A 14,342-nucleotide genomic window follows, 5' to 3' on the forward strand; every position below is an offset into this window, starting at 1 on the left:
GTCTTCATTAATTGAAAACATTCTAATGGACTGAAGAGTCACTTGGGATCTTGCCACAATGGAATTAAAAATGATCTGGGGACAAGGAGGACTACATAAACCTTCATAACATAGGTTATATTGCCAGTCTCTCAAAGGTTTTGTGTCATTTTAGTAGCTATTTAGATCTAAGATTCTTCTTGACAAGTTGCAAAATCTGAATCCGTTAGAGAGGTCTTATAAATTCCAAATATTGATTCATTCTGGATGGTAAAGGAGAATGAAGTTAGATGTCTGGAACCACATCAGAAATAACTTATTAACAAGTTATAGAGAAAGAGATGATTCCAAGCTAAAAAAAAAATCAGAGAAAATTAAATACTTTTTAGGGATTAACAGACTAAGAATAACTTCATGCCAAGTTTTCAACTTATCTGGTTTCCCTGTAAGTTATGTATTACCACTATAATACACCAGTATATTCTTAGCTTCTATTTTCAGCCACAGAAATATAACTGTCAGCAGCTTCTTTGCCTCCATCAATTCAGCACATTTTCCCCCATCTGCCAAGTGCAGTAAACAGAGACACAACAGCCTAATTTAGCTATCTATGAATATATAACAAAGTAAATCACCCATATCAATACAAGTTTAATTGTTCTGGTTGGCAAAAAAAAAAAAAAAGGTATATAATAGACAAGTACTAGATTTGACTTGAACAGCTTATCTGATTTGAAAAGAATGTGCCTCCAGTCCCTGGAGTTCTAGACCTGACAGCATGACATCCTGGTAGGTGTGCAGTAATGATCTTCTCAGGAACAGCAACAGATCAAACAGCACTGACTGGATCCTCAGGCTGGCACTGGAGAGCTTAACTCTCTTCTCACAGGATCCCACAGTGAGGAAGGTTGGAAGGGACCACAGTGGGTCATCTGGTGCCATCTCCCTGCTCAAGTAGGGTCATCCCAGAGCCCATGGCACAGAACTGAGTCCAGGTGGTTCTTGAATATCCAGTGTTATGAAACAAGGAAGACAAAAAGGAACCCGTTATAGTTTTCTGGCTTAAGTGTGGGGAAAGCATTAATATGACCTCATGTTTGGCACCTAATAAAGCAGCCTAAGGCTCCTGTAACCTGTCACTGTCAGGTCCCTGAGTAACCACACTAACTCACAGAGCTGTCTTGTGGGAGAGAAGGTGGAATTGCCAACCACACCACCTCCTTTGGAAGGACTTAGAAAAGTTCACCTATTCCCATTTTCAGATCATCTGACTCAGGGCAGTTTTGAGAACTGTGAACCTTATTCACAAAGAGGAGCCTCCCTCATGTTCAGAAAGACTACAAAAGTCCTGCTTCAGAAGTATATATTTCTGGCATCTCTTATTAACCAGATTTTTTTGTTAATTAGACTACTAGACAGATGCCTAAGGTAGCCCAGCTAAAGTTAGATCTATAGAGCCTTTTACAGAAATGAGAGGGTAAATCCTACCTGCAGTAGAGACCAGTTAAGTATGAACTGGCTCTGGAGAAGTCATGTAGACATAACTAGAAGAGGCCAAGTTTATTAATTAAAGCCCCATGACTGCACAGTTGATGGCTAGAGCTAACTCAGACCTGGACAGCTTACAGCACAGACAGAGTACACTTGCATCTGTCTGCAAAAGTGTGTGCAGACATACCCTGAGTGCACAGCCAGTGACACTGGGCACAGGGACATCCCAGACCTTGCTACTGGAGTTTTAGCATGTGATGGCCCTTTGTGATTTGTCCTGAGTTTCCTTACATCCTGCATATCCATCAGGACAAACATGATGATAATTTACCTTCTTTTACCTCTTAGAGATATCACTTTTAGGTTCAACACATTTAAATTTCAAAAGCATTTCAGGAGCTTTCTTCGTATTCCTGCTCATCCCCCCTCTCTCTCCTCAGTGAGCACTGTGCCTTTCTTTGTAAAATCCCACTCTGTTTGCTCTGCTTTTTTCTCCACCCAGTCTTTTCCAAGAACACTGAAGGCAAGAGCAGAACTTTCCAATCTGCTGTGTTTGGAATGGTCCATAATTAGGCAAAAGTGTGTTCACTGACACCTCCAGCAACTGCTCATTATGAAGAAGCTGAGAAAACAAATGAAGGAAAAATCACTAACTATGGAGCCATTTGAGACTTCCAGGTGCAATGAACAGCCCTCTGGAACAAGAGGACACTGGCCACACAGACTGCCTGCTCTGGTGGACTGTTGAGACAGGTTTTTTCTGGCATTCCTCTTGACCAAAAGCAGGTAAACTAACAGCTTTAAGAAGTTGTAAATATTTTATGCATTTCAGTTGAAATGACTATTTAAACATGAAAATGGATGCCTTGGGCAGACTGTCACAATGGGCACAGTAAGGATTTACCTCTTGCAAACTTTCCCCTGACGCGATTTTACTTAAAGATGTGCACTCCTGTGGATTGTGTGGGTTTTTTTTTTTAAAGACAGAGCCAAAGTTTGGTGTGTGGAAAAGTTTCAAAGCCTGTAGCTAGAGAATCCTTTTGTGAGAAATACATGGCTTTCATTGGCTTCACTTTTTCAGAAAAAAAGCACAGTGAGTTTAAGCAAAGGAGAATAGAGTGGACAACAAGAATGCAGCTCAAAGCTAAAGCTACAGTAAACATCATCATGCACATTTACATAGACATGATAAAAGTTTACATACAGACAATAAACATCTTGCATCAGAGCCCAGGTACAATTAAAGAAATGCAAAATTAAATAACTGAAAGAAACACCTTTCAGCATGTACCAATTAATATCAGTATTTACAAAGGCAGGAGGGGGGATATGTGGAGAGTAGAAGTATCTTCAAACCGTATTTTAATCTTTCCAAAACAAACCCATCTTTATTCATGTGTTGCAGATGGCTTTCAGCACCCTGCAGAACAAAGATACACTATTGTTTTGCATTTTTGAGCACAAGCACTGGCTTTTCAAATCAATGAACCAACAGAGCAGATTTTTAAGTGAGTTGTACAACACAGGGGCTCTGAAAACTGAATCTGACCCAAAGTCAATTGAGTGATTCCTGTCACCTTCCCTGGGACTGGAATCAGGTGTTTGTGTGTTTTCAAAGAGGCCAGATTGACAGCCCTGGAGACCATAAGTTCTATTTATCCTCATAACAAGCACAGTACAGGCAGGAGCATGTGATCTCAACCCACACTGAATCCCCTGACAAGGGCCTCAATCCTTCACTGGAAGAACAGCTTTTTCAGGTGAAAAGGGATTTATTTACCCCTTGGTTTCTCTGATGAAGTTGCCAATTACAGTCAAATGTTAGCAGCTTATTTCTGCTTCCCCAAACTATTGTCACCACTGTTGTGGTGCAGATTTCATTATTTTTGCTGTAAGTTGAAAAGAGGATTTGTAACTCACTCCAGCCACAGCTGCAGCTGACTGGACCAACTGGCTTTGCAGACTTATTTATTATATTATCTTACAAAATCAACTAGAAGTGTCAACAGTCTTGAGAAAGCCCTGACCTTGAGGAGAAGGTAGTACTTCTCCTTAACATGTGTTTATTTGTGTGACAGCATGACAGTGAGAAGTCATCACTGACATCTTTGGTTTGGACATGGGGAGTGACTCTTGTCCAAAGGGCCAGCACAATCACCCACAAATCCCTCAGCAGAGGGGTACCTTCCAGCCCTGGTGTCTCAGCTACTCCTTGAAATGTTCAGCCACATTACATTTCTTTTCTTAAAGGAAATACATGAAATAAGGCATTACAAATATGTCAACATAAAAATAATCTCTGCTAACTGCTATTGTTTCCTTTTATAAATCACTCCAGTTTCTTATGCATATACATTTCCCACCCTGTGAATTTCAGGAAAGACTTCCATTATAGAAAAAGTCTAAACCAACCAAGCTTTACTTTTTTAACAGTTGTACAGACATAACTACAAGAATATACATAAATTTGATCTGGAGTGGGAGCATCCTGCATTAATTTTAAAAAAACCCCAACCAAACAACCCCCAAACTTCACCATATTGAACTCTCCAAAAGGAATAGTATTGTTTAATTCAATTCTACGGTGTCCCCTAGAAAGGCACTAAAACTCATAATTTTGCTTCAGTTCTTTCACCATCTAAGTAAGTGTTTCAAATAATACCACTCTGGCTGAAACCCAAGTCCCTCGTTTCCTCACTGCCCACCCCAAGGTTCAGCAGCAGCAGCTCAGAAGTGAAGAATGCAGGTCTTGTCTCTGGAACCCACCCCGGGGCTGACAGAGCTCACGGGAGGGATGTGAGAGTCACGATCCCCAGCTCTGCAACGGGCTCTTGGGCAGCTGCCATGGAAATCAGCCCTGCACAAGGGTGTAAGAGGTTTCAGCAGAGGGTCCTGGTAATTTTCAGGATGTCAACCAGCTCTCTAAACACTTACCTCATGCTGTCCAGCCTTTTATCACCTAGCTCTGACACAACACACACACACAGGGAAAGCTTTGCAGCTCAAGAAACTGTTCAGCACATACAGATGAAGTCAGTGTAAATAGTTTCCCCCCACTCTGGTTCTACACTGGGGTTAAATTGTTCTGTTCTTTAAGAAATCTACAGGAGAGAAAACGCCCATTTGGAAAGTCAGGGAGGTGCAAAAGAGCTCCAGGGAATTCTCTCCTGAGTTTACAGCCCTGTCAGGCTTTTGAGAACAAGGTCCAGGAGAATTTCACAACAGGGAAGGGTCTTGTTCAGCTCAGGATCCCTCTAGAAGCTTCCCCTGATTCATTGCTCCACTATTAGCAGAACTGCCACCTCACACTTTCAGACCACACACTTTCACCTTTTCCACACTGGCACACAGCAGAGCAGGCAAAAGAACTATGTGTAAAGTAGCCTTGACACCTGAGCATCATACTGTTTGCAAACTGTCACATTAGAGCACCACACATGGTAGACATTGCCTTGCCTTTCTCCATTCCTAAAAATTCTGATAGTGCAAAAGTGAGCTTACCACCTCAGGTCCTATCATACGTGAACATGGCCAGTACACAAAATGCTAACAGCCTTCATTGCATTTACCCTCAAAGCTTCTGCGTGGCAGGACAGGGCTTCTGTCCCCATTTTGCAGAAAGAGAAGTGTAGCCCAGAGGTTTGTGCTTAGCCCAGACAAAACTGTTTGTGTGTCTGACTCGTGCTGAAACCAGGGGCACGTGAACCTGGGCACTGAACATGGGCACGTGAACCTGGGCACTGAACATGTAGGTCTAAGACCTCCCTCTCATGGGAGGTCTGCAGCAGACTCAAAACGACTCATTCTCCTTTATCCCCTGCTTCAGCCCCCACCTGCCTGGCCATTGCTTCAACAACACTTTTGTGACCTGGGCCAGAATCCTCTGTGTGGATCTGAAAGCAAATGGCACCACAACAAAAAGAGGCATTTCCTGCCTCTTTCAATTCTTTGCATTCCCCTCACCTGCTTTTGTTGCAGATGGGATATAAAGATGGGCTCTGACCCCTAACATCTTTATGGAAAATACATGGTATGAGTACAGTAGATTTGTTATTATTTACCTTTTAAATGTGGAATGAATTTCCAAGCTGGAAAAAAGTACGTTTCCAAATATTTGCTGAAATACAAACTTAGTTCTCTTTGCCTGTCTGCACCACTGTGAAAGTGGAATTACTGTACCACAGGAGCACACCCAGCTGAAATCCAAATAGATTCCTGCTTTCCTTTTAGGATACTCAAATTTTCCAACATCCCTGACTAATTTAAGGACTAACAGATCTTTGGGATCATGGCCCAGTGTAAGGAGGTGGACCAACACTTCGCCAGGCACAGCAGGCAGCTGTGAGTCAGAGTGCAGAGCAGAAGGGAACTCCAGCTGGCACAGCTCAGAGCTGAGAGTGCTGCCTGGCTGGGCCTCACTGTAAGGAACTATAATTAGGACCCAAGGGACTATGGAAGGAGACTCAGAGCACCCTTCCAGAGGCTGCATCACTTTGACCTGAGGGAATGGCAGAGGCTGAAAGTCACCCCACTTGAGGGATGCTAGCTGGGTAGTTATTACAGAAGAGCTAAAACCACAGAGCCAAAACCAGCACCTTTGTGCTCACAATGCCAAGGCATACACAGCTTGTAGAAGACTGAAAGCAACATGGTGTGACTTCTAAGTGACTGTCACATGGAATCACAGAATATCCTGAGCTGGAAGGGACCCACAGGGATCATCCAGTCCAACTCCTGGCCCTGCACAGACAGCCCAACAATCCCACCGTGTCTGAGAGCCTTGTCCAAACCCTCCTTGAGCTCTGGCAGGTTTGGTGCTGTGCCCACTGCCCTGGGGAGCCTGGTCAGTGCCAACCACCCTCTGGGGGAAGAACCTTTTCCTGAGATCCAACCTGACCCTGCCCTGACACAGCTCCAGCCCTTCCCTCGGGTCCTGTCACTGGTCACAGAGAGCAGAGATGGGTGCTGTCCCTCCACTGCCCCTCAGGAGGAAGCTGCAGACGATGACAAGGTCTCTCCTCAGTCGGAGTAGGTCCCCAATCTTTTGCTTGTCTAAAAAGAGACCTAGAAGAGAATCTGAAGAGGACAACTGCACATCTTCAATCAGATCTGTAGTGCCTCTAACCCTGGTTTTTATCCTTCTACTGGATGTCATTCAATCACTTCCCCTCCAAGGGCAAATGCTCAGCTATGGCATAGATGCATCCAACACGGCTGGCAGTAAACATCATGGACAGAAAATGTGACAGAAGTGACTTTTTGGCTCAATGAAATGCCAATTAGCTCAGTCAGCAGAGAGAATTTAGACACACATGCAGAAGTCTGATATCTTCCATCCAGTAGAGACCTACAAATGCAAGCATAAGTCAAAACATTGCAATTACATGGTTGCTTGGGCACAATAGTGAATTCCAAATATTTCTACATCACTTCAGGATACAGCTTCTTTAATAGTTTGCCACTATCCTGGTTTTTGACAACAGATCTTTTTACTGCTTTATGTCTGTAACTCATGTTCTGAGAGCTATAATGCATCCCCTGCACTTACCCTAAAAGCAGCAGATGAAATCACAGAAATTGAGTTGTATCTCTCATATCAGAAAATATATTTGGATTGTACTTCAACACAAGATCACTGGACTAAACAATCTCTTTACATGTGTTAGCATGAGCAAAAGACAAAGGAAAGAAACAAAACTTTGATCAGATGTTATGTCACGCAGGATTCTGGGTTTGCTCTGACCCTTGGTTTTGAACTACTGTTTTCATCTCTCTCCCCACCACCACTCTCACTGGAATCTGTGTCAAATATAGCAGATTGGCATTCCAAGATGCCAGTGGGATTTCAGTTATCTGAAATCCGTCATTTTTTTCAATTCAAAGGCAGAATGTCTGAGCTTAGCACAGAAAAAAAAAAATTACTCAGGATACTTCTTGTAAAGAAAACCACCAGCACAGGCCATATCATTTTATTTCCTGGCACAGTCCCTGCTCTTCAGTATAACACAGGACACCCAACTCTAAACACTGAGTCTGCAGATCATCACAGTGGTGCTGGCTCAGGATTCTCTAGTTGTCATTATCTCCTTGCACTTTGCAAGCTTGAGAAACTTCTGTAACAGCAATTCCCAAGTTGTGTTCTACAGGGAGCTGCCTTGCTCTCCTCCTCATTTCCACAGAAGCCCTTGGAAAGAATATGCACCAGCTTAGCTCTTGTAACAAAATAAAATGAGATCAGCCAGCTGGAAGCTTCATCTGGAGATTAAACAAGAAATGAAAGTAAATCAAATCAACTTAGGACTGAAGCTGCCAGCCATAAATAAGTCTTCAAGTGGAAGGAGAAACAAACCAACTGGCCAATCATCAGGGCAAAGAACAGAGAGAATAAAGTCAAATAAATGGAGGACAAACGCAATTTAACTTCTCACTTCAAGGGTCTGACTGTACTGAAATAAAACTATGACCCTCCAGAATTGCTGCAGGCATGTTCACAATGAAAGGGAAGATGGTGTCCACGTGGCATTTAAGAATGGCTCACCTGAAAATCACTGAACTGAGCTTCACAACAAAGGTTGAAGAAAAGAGGAAAATAAAGATATAGGGATCGTGGGAATGAGACAAAACACAACATGGATTTAGCAACAGTAGATCATACCAGACTAATGCAGTATCTTTTTCCTAAGGTAATTGATTATCTAAGGAAGTGCAGAAGAAAAATACATCAGACTTAATGGACCAAAACTTCAAGGGATCATTTAATAAAATGCCATATCAGAAATATTTTATTACTAGTGGTAGCAAAGGTAGAAATTAGACTGATGAGGAGCTGCCTAAAAAGCTTGATTTGTGTTCACAAAAGCTCCACTTTCATATTTTCATTACATTCACAGAATCAGGACTGAACCTGATGATGACAAAAAGTTGTAAGGTTTCATTAGTAAGAAAACTGGGGTATTATAAAGGATGAAATTGGAAACTTGTGACCAGAATGACAGGATGTAATGTGTCTTGAGTTTGTTATTTATTAAATCCTCCATGGGCTTTCATACAAACAACTTTCAAGCAGTAGATCTAAATGGATGAAAAATTATTGGGACAGATTTTCTTTTTCTGCTTCCTGGCAGCCCCCATGAATTAGAAAAAAAAACTTCTAAAGCTTTAGTTTAAATCATGTGATGCAACAAGGAAAATGTTTGCTCTGCACTACAAAACTAAATTCCAACAGGTGTGTGTTGCTTTTGCACATGCTGCTCTTGTGTCCCAAAGTATGGAGAACTGCCTTGAAAATGAAGTTAGCATGAGTTGAAATCAGCTCACAAAACAGTTTAGGCAACAGATCCAACAAGGCTTCAAGCCTTGAGGTACAACTGCGAAATCCAAGATGCCATGAAGTCTGCCTGCAGTGGAAAGACTTTTGAAATATGGGGGAGGTGACAGTGAATGCAGACAGAGATAACTCCAAGCACTGCAGGGTAATGAAGACATGGGGAGGTCTTATTTTCTTTTAGACATTTCTTTTACATGTGTGTGGAGTCATCACAGAAATTCTCAGAAGAAATCACACCACCCACGCAGGACTTCCATTTTTTACAGAAACAGAAAAGCCATGATGTCTTTCATGATTTTGAATGTCAACTCCAGTAAGATTTTCTTTAGTCTAGCAACAAGATTAAAAATAACTGTTCCAGTATTAAATTTCAACTTGATTTTCAACATAAAACCCTACTATTTTAAATCTGAGATATTGTTGTACAGAACTGATGAACAATTATTTCATATCACCAACAAAAAGTTAAAGATGAGAAAATGTTCTGTAAAACTGTTCCTCAAAATACTGTGCTTGAAGGAAAAAAGAAAACCAATGTCCATATGGCCTCGTTCTCCTCTGTGAATCTGAGTTTAGACTCTGTTTCCTGCATTGCATCTGTCATTCTTCTGACTGAGCTTTCATGTGCATCACAGGAAGTCCAGGAAATCACATACTACAGAAAACTAAGTGTACTTGTTCACAGAGGTGACTGGAATATGTAATATTTAAATTAGTATTTGCAGGAGAAACCACAGTGAAAATACAAACCTAAATTTAGGGGACTATCTGGAGATCTTTGACAAAAAATCCAGGAGTGTACATAGAAGGTGTATACATCCTCTGATCAATCAGAACAATTTCCTGGCTGTTGATGGCAAATTTTTGAGGAAGAAGCCTTGTTAATTCTGGTTTCAGGCACCTTTTATGAACATTTTCTCTGCTGGGTATTCTGCAAAAAGAAGACTTGACATTATTGTGGTTTAACTCAGCGGGCAACTAAACACCCCCCAGCCACTCACTCACTTCCCTGGAGCAAGATGGGGGAGAGAACCACAAAAAAAAGGGAAAACTCATGGGTTGAGATAAAGCCAGTGTAACAGGACAGAAAATGAAGGGGAAATAATAATAATAGTGATAAAAGAATATACAAGACAAGTCCTGCACAATGCAGTTGCTCCCCAGCGACTGAATGATGCCCTTAGCAGCAACACTGTTCTCCCCCTAAATCCAAAACAGCACTGACCAGCTACTAGGAAGAAAATTATCTCAACTGAAAGCAGGACACATATATGGTGTTTAGGGCCTTGATCCTATAAATACTTCTGCACAAGAACAATTTTATATATACAAATGGCAGCCTCTTCTTAAATGAGATGTTCACTTGTATGAGGTTTCTCATTTGGGTCTTTGATATTGTAACTAAAACTACATTGAGACCTGGAGGAATTACATGTATTGAACAATTATTCACGTATTTAACAATTATTCAGCATGCTATCTTTTTTCCTTCAAAAAATTATTCATTCACATCACGATCTGTGAAGAATTCTTTGAAATACGTGTTTTGTTGAACTCACGTCTGCTTCTTGATTCTTCCCTCACCATCTGCTCTATTCCTGCTATTCATTTTCACTATGGGATTGGCCATCCAATTATTTTTATTTTTTCTATGTAGTTGAATGATTAGACTTCTAAATCGAGAAAAAAAATGAGATATTTCAAGGTGGGTTTGTACCGTTTCTAGATGGAATGCAGGGACATGCATGTTTGGAAGGTACAACTAAAACCTGATAATAATAATTTTATTTAAAGATTTTTTTTCCCAGAAAATTAATTTGAAGACAACACACAATTGCTTCTCTCTTTAGGGTTTAGTTTTAAGTTTTTAAAATGTATTTCCCAAAAATACTAATAAACCAAAGCTCTGTCCACTACATGAAGGTTTCTGAAAATGGCTCTAGTTCAGAGCACATTTTCCTAAATAACAGCTTGAATGCATACATATGAACTGACAAAACTTCTTTGGCTTGAGTATTTGTGCACACTCATCCTTTGCTCTTTTGTTTCACTTTATTTATTTAAAAAACTGCCTCACTTTATAAGGATACATTCAGCTCTGTGAACAAATTGTGGTCTCCAGAGAAAGGGCAGAAAAGGAAAAAGGTTTCTCCCTTCCTCTCCTAGACACTGTGAGCCCCAAAACACTCACACTGACCTCTTGTCATATGAGTTGTATGGCCAAAGTGCAGTTGCTTGGAGAAACACAGTGGTGAATTGTAAAGATCCATTAAAATAGGCAAGTGCAAAGGGATAAAAATATGATAGAAAAATATTTTCCAGTTAATGTCTATGGAAATGTAGAAAATGATCCTTCAACCAAGGGACAGAAGGAAGGTCGTATGATTCCATTGCATTTAGTAACACGAGCTCACTGGATAAATTGAAGTGACTGGTGTGTTTGAGGCAAGGAATGAAGTAGTTGTAGAGAATTACCTGTTTATCATTACTTAAGATGTTCATTAAAATGATAATATTTTAAACTCTTAGCGAATTCCTACTGGCACTACAAACAGCCATTACAGGATTCCGGAATCTTCGCTGAAGGATCACACAAAGAATCCTTTGCTGAAAAGGCAGGGGAGAAAAATGGTCTGTAGAGAGTTCTGTCTCATTTGCTTCAAATATTCTGCCTGCAATTCTCCATCTCTGGAAGACAAAGGAGGAGGAATCTTCTCCCCGATGCTAGTGTGAATTTAGCTTGTGTCTTTGTGTCTCCATGGAGACAATGTAAACACATCTGTTTTCTCTTTGTGCTTGAGATGGAAGCATTCTACACAGCATTCATCATTGCAGGGAATGAAAACATTATCTCGGGGCAGAATCGGGGGGAATTCCTCACCACGGGAAAAAGGAAACCTGGTTTAGTTCGTTTCCATCCATGATCAGTGTCATCACAGGAAAAGAGTTTAAAGCCATATCTTAAAGCTCAGGGTCTGTGTCTCTTGATAATTGAATTTAAGGGTTAATAAAATGATGGATATTAATCTCATGTTACAAAGGGAGAAAAAGAAATATAAATGCAGGATATTCATGGCCATCAGGTGAAATGCAGCATTCCATAATTCTGAAATGTCAGTAGGATATTATAATGCTGCTACAGCTGTTATACATTCTTGCCCTTCGTGTAGCCTCTACCAGTGAGTAATTCCCAAGACCCGACAACAAAACTACATTATCTGTAACTTTATTTTACATTTCCCCCAACATTTATGCACTGCCAGTTAATGAAAGAGGAAAACACACTACACTGCAGTGGTGTCAGATATTTGTTCCTCTTGTTAAAGACATTTCAACTCCAGAACTGGCCAAGGAAAGCAGAAGTTTAAACAGCATTCATTGTTTCAAGAGCTGAATGTCCATTCAGCGCCTGAAGCATGTTGAGCTGGTTTTTACCAGTCCTAAGAATGTCCCACGTTCTTGTTGTTAATCCATTAACATAATGGAACACACCACTTGCAAACTCACTGTCTGCAAAAGGAGGAAATATGAAAGCAAGGTTTCCTGTCAGAATTTTAGTGTTTTTCACAAAACCAAACCATTAATTTTAGAAAATCCACATTTATGACAACACACAACCTTCAATATCAAATTCCTCATATTCCAGCATTTTCATTCATCATTCCTGCTTGTGAAATTTTTAGCCTGCAACATGAAATAGTCCCATGATGCACTAATCAATTTTTGGCTGTGGCCAAAAGCCTAGAAATAAATTCTTTCTGTAAAGTATCTTCTCTTAAATAGAAGTGATTACTCTTCCCCACACAAACTTCTCACAGGAGTAAAGAAACAGAAACATTTTAAAGATCTATTGGAAATTGCAAATATCAAACATTTTTTGGTTATGAACTAGTAAAGTACTAGTAGTTTGCTTTAAAATAAACCAAACCCAAATTTAAGGCATATTCTTTATAGGGGAAAAGTACTAAGACTATTAAGAATATGGAAAGCAACTCATTTGTATATTTAATAGCTTATCATTCTTTTCTTAGTATCCTCCTTTGAAAAAAACCCTTGTAGGTATGTAAAATTTATTTCCAAAATCTAATCAAAATCCAATGAAAATGAAATAAAGTCTTCCATTAACTTAGATGAATACAACTCAGACTCTGAACCATGAGCACAAATACCTGCAAACCAAGTAATTACATATTTGTTGTACTGCATTTTAGCCTTTGAACACTGATAATCTGCTAAACATGGACTGCTACAGTTCTTTTCCTCAGAATTGTCTTCTACTGTGTTAACTTCATGATGTTTGTTCTCCCCTTTGTGACAGTGTTTATGAAATGATATATTTTGATTTATATCGAGCTCCATTTCCTCTTAAGCTTGTTACAAGCTTCATTCAATTAACTGCATAGCAAGCTCCCTAAAAATAAACACATGTTTACTTTTGAGATGTCACCATTAAGAATTTAAATTCATCTGACAGAGAAGAAAAGAGGTGGCTGCAGGTAAGGGCTCAAAATTAGGTTTTGTCTCTTTCAATCTCAGTAATTCAAATTATCCAGAAACTCACATGAGATGGGGGTCTGGGCACAACAGACTTTTGTCTGACCTTCATGCACAACTAACACTGAACAGATTGGCACTCCTGGGAAGGTTTATGCCTTCCTGGCAAAAGAACTACCAATAACATGAGGAAGAATTAATCACATGAAATAAATGAAGATTAAGCATAGACTTTAAGATATTAACAAAAATAGTGTCTGCAAAACACCAGGTTAAGTTTAAAACACATGGCTTGGAACCATTGTGGTGACAGGCACAGGTGCCCTTACATTCACAAAGAATCATCCTTTTATTTATTTTTGGTTCCAGCATAAATCCTTCTCTACCTGTGCCCTACCCATAAACCAGGCTCACCTAAGCCTTCTTTTCTTTCCTAAGTCACTGGCAGAACACACAGCTCCTGACTTCCTACTCTGAGGGTAAAACTATTCCTATCATGCCAGTGTATGTCTCTAATGAACAGCACCTTACATGCCAGTTTTATGCAAAATCTGTTCCAATTCACACAAAAGGGACTTTGAATCGAGTCTTTGAACTCTAATCCCAGCATGGAACTGATGTGGGTGCAGAGTAAATACCTTATATCCAGGAGCAGGCAACAAGAAACTCAAATGTCTAAAATTAGACAGCACTGAGGCTAATGAGGAGAACCCCTTCTGTTCAGGTGAGAAAGGAGTATCAGAATTGTTGTTTGCCAGTTTTCTGAAATTCAGGCAGGTTTCTAAAACTGAGCTATTGCTTCAATTTTCTTTCTATTTCTTTAAGAGAAGAATTTTACATTGTATCACAAAGGTTTTGAAAGGAACTTCTGTGAGCAACACAAGTCTGAATAGCATCCAGCTTCTGTCTAATTAGCTCAATGAAAAGCTGAAAGGCGAAATTTTGGTAGTCCAAATTTAACTTTCATTGTCTTCTAGGACAATAAAAAGTACTTTCTGAAGAATTCATATTTTTGTTTCACTGTTCGACCGATCCATTTAAATATTTCATA

At 40.1% G+C, this 14,342-nt stretch overlaps 1 long non-coding RNA gene across 1 annotated transcript; it reads right to left on the bottom strand.

The window, feature by feature from the left end:
• Nucleotides 1-6,711: 6,711 nt before the first annotated feature.
• LOC135423732 (uncharacterized) lies at nt 6,712-12,644 on the bottom strand. The gene is made up of 3 exons (XR_010434930.1): nt 11,338-12,644; nt 9,548-9,728; nt 6,712-6,817 (listed from the first exon to the last, which is right to left on the bottom strand). It is a non-coding gene; the product is annotated as an uncharacterized LOC135423732 (long non-coding RNA).
• Between the last annotated feature and the right edge of the window lie 1,698 nt (nt 12,645-14,342).

This window comes from Pseudopipra pipra, chromosome 17 (genome assembly GCF_036250125.1).
Source record: "Pseudopipra pipra isolate bDixPip1 chromosome 17, bDixPip1.hap1, whole genome shotgun sequence".
Classification (NCBI taxonomy): domain Eukaryota; kingdom Metazoa; phylum Chordata; class Aves; order Passeriformes; family Pipridae; genus Pseudopipra; species Pseudopipra pipra.